An 11103-nucleotide genomic window follows, 5' to 3' on the forward strand; every position below is an offset into this window, starting at 1 on the left:
CCTTAGCAACAAAGCTAAGGGAAATGGAAGAGGAGAAGAATGGCTAAAGAAAAAAGGCTAAGTGCTCCTCACAGGGACTCAAGGTGCCTTCCATCATACGGATAGGGAAAGAGCATCCCATTTGTTAGGGACCCTTTGATCAGTCAGTGCAAGACACTCTCCAGCCAAGCTGCTGCATCTGTACTGGCCAAACAGCTTTTTTTGGTATAACGGAGAACTTGGAGATGCCCCTTCTCTGTAGCTCCCAGTATCAGTGCTGCTGCCTTTCCTGTTGGGTTACGTTCCAGCACTGAGCTTTCCCAGTTTTCCCCCTCAGTTTACATAGATAGTTGAACACTGCCAAATCTCACATCAGATTCTGTATATTCTTCAGTTTGCAGCCTCAAGGAATCAAGTTCTTAATCTTGTTGTTTGGTTGTTTTGCTGTAGACTTCAGGATGTATTCTCAACATACCAATAGCTGGGAAGAGTTTTCTTCCTTTTCAAAGTTTAATGTCCTGAGCAGTATTTTATGCATGAAACCTCTGGGTTTCTAGAACATCTAAAAATGCAGCAATTGCCAGTGGGTACTTATAGTCAGATTTCATATTTGTATACTCTCTTGATTTTTCTGTCACAGAATGACATATGCTGTGGTGAAAATGTGAATTGCAACAGCCCACTTAGAGTTCTTTGGGAAGATCAAGTCAGGGTGAGGTGGTGGACACATACTCTCTGAGTTGCTCTCCTTTTAGCTCTGGCTGCAGAGAATGCATTTGTGTGTATGTAACTATTGCCACTCAGAAGATTCAAGCATTGTCACAGATCTCTTGCCCTTTTTCCCTGAAAACACAAAAGCCACCCATGTGGGACCCTTGGAATGCAAAACTTGGACCTCACAAGCACCGACACATCTCTTCTTTATGCCTTGTCACCTTTAGGATTGGTTACTGCCTAGACAAGGTGGTCATTATTTTCTATTGGCGTCTGTCTTTCTTCTCCTCCCCTCACCTTGTGAGAGACTAAATTTTAGAAAGTATTTAGGACCATTTGTCTCTTATTAACAAAGGGAATGTGCTCTGGTATATGAATTATTCTTTTCCCTGATGTATTTCCCATCTAATGCATACTTTTAAAGCCCTTTTGTTTTGCATAAACAAATTCTACTTGGTTCTCTTGGCAAGGCTGAGAGAATGTTTCTGCATTTGTTTCTGTTTCCTCTTCCCCATTTTCAGTTTCTGTAACCATTTCTTTTGCTGCTGTTTTCAGACCTTGAATCAATATCCTGTAACAAAACAAAATGGCCAACCTCCTATTCTTTGAAGTGGCTATTTTTTGTCCTCCTAGTGGAGCACATTCTTGTAGACTTCCTATTTTCCTGTGTTGCATTGTGTTGCACCCAGAAAAAAAATTAGATTTTGCATTGTTCACAATGGATTATATTTGTTACTATTTCTTAAAATATATTCATTTCGAGACACTTTTATTTTTTTTCTTTTAGCACCAATGCATTTATAAATCTCATAGTGGTACAGTACACATTTATGTAATTTCATCAAACCACCTTCAGGTGTTTCACTCCCTCCCAAAGAGCCTAAATACTGGTTCTGAAAGCAACATATTTTGCTCTGGGTATGAATAATGAATAGTAGCAATGAGGAAATTACTTTATATTCCTGCTTCTTAAGATACAATTTGTTGATATGGTATGGGTATATATAGACAGATCTGTGGGCCCACCCATTCTGTGTTCCAAATTACAGCAGTTTGATTATTACATTACATTTGTTATCTGCAGTACTGCAGAGTGAGCTTATAAAAACCCAGCTGTCTCTATGTGCCATAAATCAAAAGTAATGGCTAGATAATCAAAATTATGTTCCAATTCTAGAACATTCATTACTGGTGGCATTGTGTGAAGCAGATATAAAAACAAGCAGTGTGCTAGGATGATTAGAGGGAATTACGCTAAAAACGTAGAATCATTACTGGTATGTTTTGACTTGAAGTTAACAAAGAGCAGTTTGCTCAGCAAGGTTATTTCAAGATAAACTGAGAAATAAACAAAAATTAATCTTTTAGCCTGACCTAGTCAGGAAGCAATATTCAGTGCCCTATCTTTCTGAGAACTGACTTTTCCTCATTTGGGCAAAATGAAAGCAAACAAGAAAATGACCAAAAATAGTAAACCCAACCCTTAAAAACCCTTCATGGAATGGGAGAGGCAACTTCAAAGACCTTCTCTGCTGTCATGTTTCATAACAGAAGAATTCCAAGCTATTGCCACGTTTTTTGATCTTTCCATTTTTTTACGTGGCAAGAATTCACACTGACTAGAGCCCAAATAATCTGACTGCGGAATGTATAAATCCAAGCTCTAACTTTTGAGTTAGTAACTTTGGTGTTTCCTGTTGTTTCTTGTTGGTATGACTAATTAAATACTTGCTATTCCTGAGAAAAGACTTTAAAGCCTTAATTACTGTTTGGGATGTAAAAAGCCCCAGTCCATGCTCAGTAACTGTACCTTGGTGTTTACATGCTGAGAGAATGCCATTATTTTGAAAATAATGAGCTTTTACGTGAAGATCTCTGGAAAGCTCTGGACTTTACCGTGAAGGAAACAGATCACAAATCCTTTGCATTTATTTACAAAATAAATTGTTTTCTGGACATTCCCACTTAGCCTTCGTCTCTTTGGAGGCAAAATTGAAATGGCAAGGTTTTCATATGGGATGATGACCACAAGGAAATATTTTGAGCCCTAGCCTTCAGGCTTGTCCTTCAGAGGCTGGAAAGCAATCCTTTTTGCTGAACAGCGGTCCATCAGGTCAAGTTCTCATGAAAAATGTTGCCCCTTTAAAACTCAGTAGTGTCAACATAGATACTGGAACAACGCACTACAGAACGTAACTGAGAGTGGCAGAACACAGCCTTCTGAAAGTGAAAGAGCCAAAGCTCCTGAGTCAACTGAGAGGCTCCCACTGTCAGTACCCTCAAAGCAGCATTCAACTCAGAGAAAACATTTACATCTGTAATACTCCTGAAGCCATATATGATAGCATTTGAGGCTAAACAATCTTGAATCACCAGTAATATATGCATGAATACATTTTCTTCTGAAAATAGAGACTGACATAACAATTCCAAGTTGTTATCAGTTGTCAGTTGGCTTCCTTTTCAAAAATGTCCTTTAATGACTTCATATTTTTGATAACTCACTTTATTCACAAAGGTGCTTTGTTTGATGAACTCTGGACCATGTTGTGATGACAGGTGACCCTGTTTAAATGAGCTTTTACAGAAATCTATTTCAGAACTGAGTATTTGGAAGAGAATTTTGATGACAATTTTGCTGGCTGATGATCTCAAAGACCACTAGACACTCAGACTTTTCGTAGCTGTCACAGGAATATCAGATCAGCTACCATTCTAGAGGAGAGGGAAAAGATGATGCTGTGAAATTAGATTTCAACACTGCTCCAGTCATACATAGAGTAGCAAAAAGCATATAGAAAAGTGCTGGGTCATGAACTATATAATGTATAAGTATTTATTGTAGGTTTGTGGGCCACCTGCACAGTGATTGTGATTTTACAAGCATAGGATTCATATTCAGTCTCAAATAAATATCAGGCTTTTCTGAAGATTGTCACAAGGTTGTTTATCCTCCCAGCTCACAGGAATATGATGCTCTTCTGCATATTTGTGCATCTAATTGGAGGGGAGATTTTCCCCACCACTTGAAAATTCTTACGAGTCTTATGAGTGTAAATTTTTGTTCCTTGAATATAACACTGTGTGGGATCCCTCACAAAAAAAACCAAACAACCAAACAGACAAAAAAAAAAAAAAAAAAAAAAAAAAAAAAAAGCAACAACCAACCAAAAAAAAGAAGTTTGAGAATGTCCACTTAATAAAGACTATAATGAAATTAGAGTAGAAAGGGTAGATTATAACAGCACCACATCTCCAACACCATAAAAATTTGCCCATTGCAGAAAATTTAAGAGATGTGTCATAGCAACATCATCTAGTTGTGACCTTTTTTTAATTCTAAAAATGAGTAAAAATGGGTATAATTTTAGAACTAGAGAAGTAAGGATAGAATGGGCACTTATTCTGTGATCTTGAAGATTTGGAACTTGTGACCCCCTCAGTGAAAATGAAATTGCTTATGTCAACCTATCTTTGGCAGACAGCACCTCTCATTGATTTTATACATAATTCAGCACAATTGACAGCCTTTTCAGGACAAGCTGGAGACTGATATGTTATCAAGTCTAAATTGCTTCTCCCTCCTGGAAAACGGGGTCTTTTGAGGCCTTAATTTATGTTTAATGGTGCAGAGTTGGGACTGTGAAGAAGTGGGACTATGTTATGGCTGATGTGAAGACACAGTGAAGTACTGGCACAGTAAAAAACTGCCTCCACCGAAATTGTTACTGTCTTAAGATATCCAAAAAACCCTTTTTCTCCCTTTGTCTTACCCCAAAGTGCAGTGAAAGAAATCAGAGTACCTTACCAATGTTTATTTTTGCATATGCAGTACCAAATATATTGTCTGTGCAATCAGAGGGCAAGCCAGTCATGGTAAGACTTATCAACAGGAAAGCTGATGGAAAAAGAGCACAGCATTATTACTGATGCTCTTCTGCTTTTGTCACCTGTTGAATTGCTCAGACAAATAAGCAGCTGTGGGGTAAACCTGCGCATAAAACTGAAATTTATCCATTTTCTTTAACTGTCTGTGTCCGAGTTTCCATCAGGGCTCTTGGATGGTTATGCTGAGATGTTTCCAGGGTAAGAGTGAGCACACATGCACTTCTCATGAAGTAGCTGCTAATCCCCACCCTCCTTCACACCACAGCAATTTTTGTACTGGCCCCAGCTGCCCTCCAAAGGGCTTCTTGTACAGTGGTAGGGGCAGGCAAATGTGAAATAATAAGGCTAAAGGTGCATTTTTTTACTTCATCCTGCCACCTTTACCAAACAGCTGGTGCACAGTTCTCCTCGTGCTGGCTACCCAGATGGCCAGTCTCTGGCCACCACACACCTTGTGCAGGGCCAGAACAGAACAGAACAAACTTCTGTTCCTGAGCTGGATGTCCCCAGAATTCCCACTGTTATTTTGAAGGACTAGCTAAAATATCTCAGCAGTTTAGGAACAATAGTAGCAGAAACCCATTGTTTTATCTTATTTTCATTTTTTCTTGTGTTTATGCGAGTCCCAGATGAACATAGTCTTCATTGATGGTATGCAAAATTCAGTGCATGTAAGAAACTATTCTTGCAGTGTAATCAGATAATTAGATGTTTTGTCGCTGTCTTGCACTGTTTAGTATAAAGTACTTTGAATGACAATATGGCAGCTCTTTTCCAGAAAATTTTACAGGCTGCTTGTTGCAAACTGCAACTTGATTTTAATTGGGTGTCCGGAGATTTACTTCTAGGAAGGTAATAACCTTAGCACAATAGCACAAAGCTGCATCTTTTCGCTGTTGCCAGTGTTGTAAATAAAGGCTAATTTTCCAACAGACTTGCTCTTTCTTCAGTGATCAGGTTTACCAAAAGAAGTAGAACCTGATCCCATAACTTCTGCAGACTCTGTAATATGCAAAGACATGAGCAATCCAGGTGGCATTGTGTGTGAATGAGTATTTGGGGGTGGGGGCTGACAAAGGAGAACTACATTTTGAAATAATAACATGAATTTTATTGAAAAAGCATTGAGTTGTTTGCCCTCTTATGATAGAAAATAGAAATTATTTGGCTTGCCAATCAGACCTAGAAATGTGAAGGTGAAAAAAAAGCAGCCCAAAACCTCAGTGTAATTTTGAGTCAAATGAGGTTTGGATCAAACTCAAAGCAATTTATTTTTATATACTGTCCTCCATACAGAGTGTTACAAAGCAGTTTACAGGGAAAGTTAATCATCAGAAGCTAAAGGGAAGAGATTTTAAAAGCAAGAATAATTTGGTAGCTGGGAGGAATCATGGGGATTTTTATTGGAGTTCTGAGAAAAATGAGAAAAGTTCTAGGCAGAGCACTTTTTTTTCTGTCTTTTGGTAGGCTAAGTACTGCATTCAGTTGTGTCAGAAAATGGCACATTCTTTTTAATGACACTGCTTTTGAATGGCTGATCTTGTCAGAGACCCATGTTAGTGTCACCCAACCTCAGATCTGCTCCAGTTCAGCTCTGCAGAGTAGCAACGTAGAATACTGGCCATAATTAGGAAACACTACTGCTGAGATAGAGCTTCACTGATTTCCCCCTTTTTTTTTTTTAATAAAACCTGATGTCTTCAAAATATTATCCACTTGGTCCATTTTGAGGTTGATATTAAAGAATATTAGAACATAATGCTGCTATTTTATTATGATTTTATGGATATGAACACACATTTACACCCATACCCACACATGTATGGAATATACTCTACTATTTAATATTTTCTATACTGGGGAAGAATCCCTGATCTCTTTATTCAGTTTTTCATAGCTGCTGAAACCATTCAGGCTAGGCTGATTTACACTAGCTGAGAATTTTATTTATTTCAGTTGCTTTATATTTGCAGGTATCAATCAGTTAGTATTTCTGAGAGTGATGTTGTAGTGATACAGGATGTAGAAGGAGCAACAGAGTAATCGAGTCCAGCCTCAAAATGATGGGTACCCTCAGAGTCATCATTCCCCAGGCTGACTTTCCCTCCAGGCTCTTATGGGCACCCCAATACACAAAGTGCTTTCCAAACCTTCAAAACACTCCAGGCAAACCAGAATTTTCACCTGATGGCTCTTCTTCTTTAGCTGAGAATGTTCTTCCCTGAAAGAGAAAAATAATTCCTACTGCACCCTGTATCATGTTCACTGAGTAGTCTTAGTCTTACACTGACAACTCAGCCTGGAACATACCTCAGAAAACAAGAAGAAAATGGATATGAATACTTTTGGTTTGGTTTGATCAGCTTAAAATCTTAACCAACCCAATCATTTGTTGCTGTTCAAATTCTCCAAATTCTTCCAACAGCTGTATGTATGAAGTGTCAAAGAATTTGATGTATGAGTGTCAGCTTGGTGGGGAGATGGGGTCCTACCAGAGCCTGGAAGCTGTTCAGCCACTTTTCAGGAAGGAAAAGGAGGTGTGAAATACAAGGGATCAATTACAGCCCTACTGTAAACAGAGAAAAGGAAAGGGAAGAGGTGTAAAGCTATACACAGTGATGGGAGTACAGCAAGGCAGGGTTCTGCCTCTTAGCACTTGCCCGCAGAGGAAGCAGCCCTACATGCTGCACCCTGGTGAGCTGCTTTGTTTCTGCGTGAGTTGGAATGTGCTTTATTCTCACCAACCTTAAGTATGTGGTAGGATACTGCGATAGAAAGCTGTTAGTCTAGCTTACAGAAGAGATAAGAAGATGCAAAATGCTTTCCATTTCACATGGGTGATACGAAATGCTTTTGTTGTGTATTCAGTAAGGGTGTCATTTTAGGAAGCACTAACTATAGGAGATTTTATGCCTCAAGCTTTCTTCAAGAACAGCTTCAAAGAATATTGTGATTCCATTCATCACTTTTCTAAATGATGACCTCTAACCACACAGTTTTTACTCAAGTGTAACTTAACAGACCTTGATATTCATGTTTATTACTGCAAGGCAAATGTTTAGCCCATGACTGTCCGTGTAAGAGAATGATGATGACTCAGATGGTATGTGATATTGTGTTACAACACTTGTGCATTGTTATAACACCAGACTCTGGATATTAAGTCTCTTCCTAGTTCAAACATTTTTTTTTGCTGAAAGCAATGCTTGCCTCACCCTCCAAATTGCCCTTCAACCTGAAGGTGATAAGTTGTTTTTTTTATTCACACATTTTCACTTAAAAATAGGGATTCCTATTGCAAAAGTTTGCAGCATTTGGAAACGAAAACATTTGGCTGTAAAAATCAAAGAAGAAAACGCTTACAATGAACTTTCTAGTTCAGAAACTTCAGAAAACTACTGCTGCTTCATATTTGCTCTGTGGTCACCCAGATCTTCTTGTGAGGCCAAAGATGCACAAAGAAACGCAAAATGCATCCAACCTCTTTTGCTTATTTGCTCTTCTGATATTTTAGCCCTCACTTCCCTGTCTCCTATGATTTCTTTGCTTTTCATACTCATGAACTTCCAGCTTTATCTGTATTTAGTATCTAGTACAAACAGGTCTTTAGGAAACCGGTAGGGCTGCGAATTACTTGTTCAGGAGGCCAATCCTTCTTGGTTTAACAAGAAAACAAGACACGCACATTAGCTATTTTTTCTCAGCTGACTACTTTTAAGATTCACAGCTCACAGTATCGTGATACCAATGAAAAAAAAAAATCAGATTTCTAAGATTTTCAAAGGTGTCCTTGATGGCCACTACATTCCAAGCTTAATTCTATTTTGAAGTTCAAAAAAAATGCATTTGGTTTATGTTGCACAGTTTTGGTAGCAAGCGGGGCTGCAGGAGTTGCCTCTGTGAGAAGAAATCAGGAGTTGGCCCCATGTGGGCCAGAAATGTTTCCAGCTGGCTCAGAAAAGGATTTGCTGCTGCCCAAAACTGAGCCTCTCAGCAACAGTGTTGGTGCCTCTCTGCTAACATATGTATAAAGAATAAAAAAACGTGAGGTAGCATCTGTGAGAGGAGTGTGAAAAATGAGTAAAAAACAGCCCTGCAGATACCAAGGTGAGAGAGGAAGGAGGGAGAAGAGCTGCTCCAGGTGCTGGAGCAGAGATTCTCCTGCAGCCCCTGGAGAAGAATGTAATGGAGCAGGTTGTACCCCTGCAGCCCATGAAGGACCATGGTGAAACAGGTGAACATGCCCTGAAGGAAGCTGCAGTCCATGGAGAGGAGCCTTTGCAGGAGCATATTTTCTGGCAGGAACTGCTGCCCATGGGGCACCCATGCTGGAGCAGCTCTTGAAGAACTGTTCTCCATGGAAGAGACCCTATGATGGAGGAGGGGGAGAGTGAAGAGGAAGAAGTAGCAGACATGAAATGTTATGGACTGACCACAACCCCTACCCCCCATTCCTCCCTCCCTACCTCCTCCAGAAAAAGAGTTAGAAATGAAGGAGTGAAATTGAGCCTGGCAAGAAGGAGGAATGGAGGAAGGTGTTTTAGTTTTGTCTGGTTTTCTCACTATCCTACTCTAATTGGCAATAAATTAAATTCATTTTCCCCGGGTTGAATTTGTTTTACCCATGACAGTAATTGGTGAGTGATCTACCGGTCTGTGTCATGACCCTGTCTTATTTTCTCCTGCATCTGTTGAGGAGGGAGAGTGAAAGAGCAGCTGGGTAGGCACCTGGTGGCCAGCCAAGGTCAACCCACCACAAAAACATATCACCAATAATATTTGAGTGGCAGTATCACTGCATCATTAACTTTTCAAAACATATATAGAAACAAACACACACACTTGTCCCTTAGTTCTGTCAGCTCTGTGCAGCATGAATAAAACAGTGAAATATCCTAGGAATTTTGCAACCCTAAGGATCTGAGAGAGGAGAGGCCAAAAAAAAACAACGCTGAAGGGAAGCTGATGAAACAGATCCAGGGGATTGAATGGGTTTAAAAAAACAGCAAGTGGTTTAGAGCTGTAATGAGGAAAACAACCCTCTGGTTCAAAAGCAACTGCTTTCTTGTCCATTTGCAGGATAATCAATATCTCATCCTAAAACATCTGTGAGCAAATATAAAAAAGAAAGAATGTTTTATTCTGGAAAAGATTTGCTGACCCAGCCCAAGTTCCATCAGAAATGGAAGGATAAATAACTTCAGAATATTGATAATGATTCTCGGGGGAAAAGAGCTGAATAAACAGCACTGAATAAAATGTAAAATTGCATTTTATCTTTCTGTTTTCTTGTAAACCTCTGCACTAGCAGACCTGGACTGTGTCTGCCTCTAGCATTTGATCAGAATTCTTTCTCAGTCAGCCTTTTTTGTTTCCCTCCCTTATTTTAAGCATAATTATCAGATTGATAAATATGTGCATCAAGCATAGCATTAGCAGAGCCTGTGTTCTGAATTACTGTGGGACTGGTGCTTCTAGGGAGCACAGACAACTTAGGACCAGAAAATGAGCATGTTTCACTGAACAGATTATCTTTTTCAGCTAATAATAATTCATATCAAATACCATTTTGTGAAAGATAGAGACCAACTTGCACACTCTCAAAAAAAAAAAAAAAAAGTGAGAAATTTTCCCTGCAGTACTCACATATTATGAAATCAATTTTGCCTTAAAGGAAAATTTTCAGTCGTTTCAATCCTAAAGTAGATCTGTATGTCGTTGTGCTCCTTATATATTTATGTCACAGTGAGCAGTAAAAGGACCCAATAGTGCTTACATTTCAGGCCCTGTGTAAAATTAGGCTTAAACTCACAGTAACGATAATGGATATTGAAAATGTTTGTCTTGAAGGTTCCACTTAGACCCTACAATACACGAACCAGTTTAAACTAAACATCTAACTCTGCCAGGACATCGAGGTACTTGCTCTCTGTAGCTCGATTATAAAGCATTGTTCAATCTGCTTTCTTCTCCACAAACCGAGGTTCACTTTCCACACCAATACGCCAAAAAAATATCTTCTCCTCCTTAGTACCACACTTTCCTTTAGGAATAGTTCAGTCTGCTTCTTGGAGGGAGCAGCAACTTTATTGCCAAGAGAAAAAGATGAGCTGTCTGAAACAACATGCTATGTCCAATGAGCTCAAATCCTGTACACAACTTGGTGCGGGACAACACGATGGTATAGGAGGTTGGCAATCAGCCAAGCAGCAGCTAGATCCATGTTTGTCATGGAGTGCTCTTTCCCTCTATTTTTTGTCATCTCAGATGGGCAGTGACAGTAGCTGCTCAACAGTGTCTTCCAGTCCCTCAGTGCCTGCAGCACAGAGCTGACTGGTGGTGCTGGGTGCTGTAGGTGAGGTGCTCTTAGGCTATGAGAGAGCTGAGCTGAAGGCTACTCAACAAACATGAGAACAAGTGTCTGAATGAGATCTGTGTGGGCTAAGCACAGATCCCTTTTGAGTATCAAAAACAATGGGCTTTAAGCTTGCTTACTCTGAGAGCAACATTTCCAACCTAAGG

Source organism: Pseudopipra pipra, chromosome 1, assembly GCF_036250125.1.
Source record: "Pseudopipra pipra isolate bDixPip1 chromosome 1, bDixPip1.hap1, whole genome shotgun sequence".
Lineage (NCBI taxonomy): Eukaryota > Metazoa > Chordata > Aves > Passeriformes > Pipridae > Pseudopipra > Pseudopipra pipra.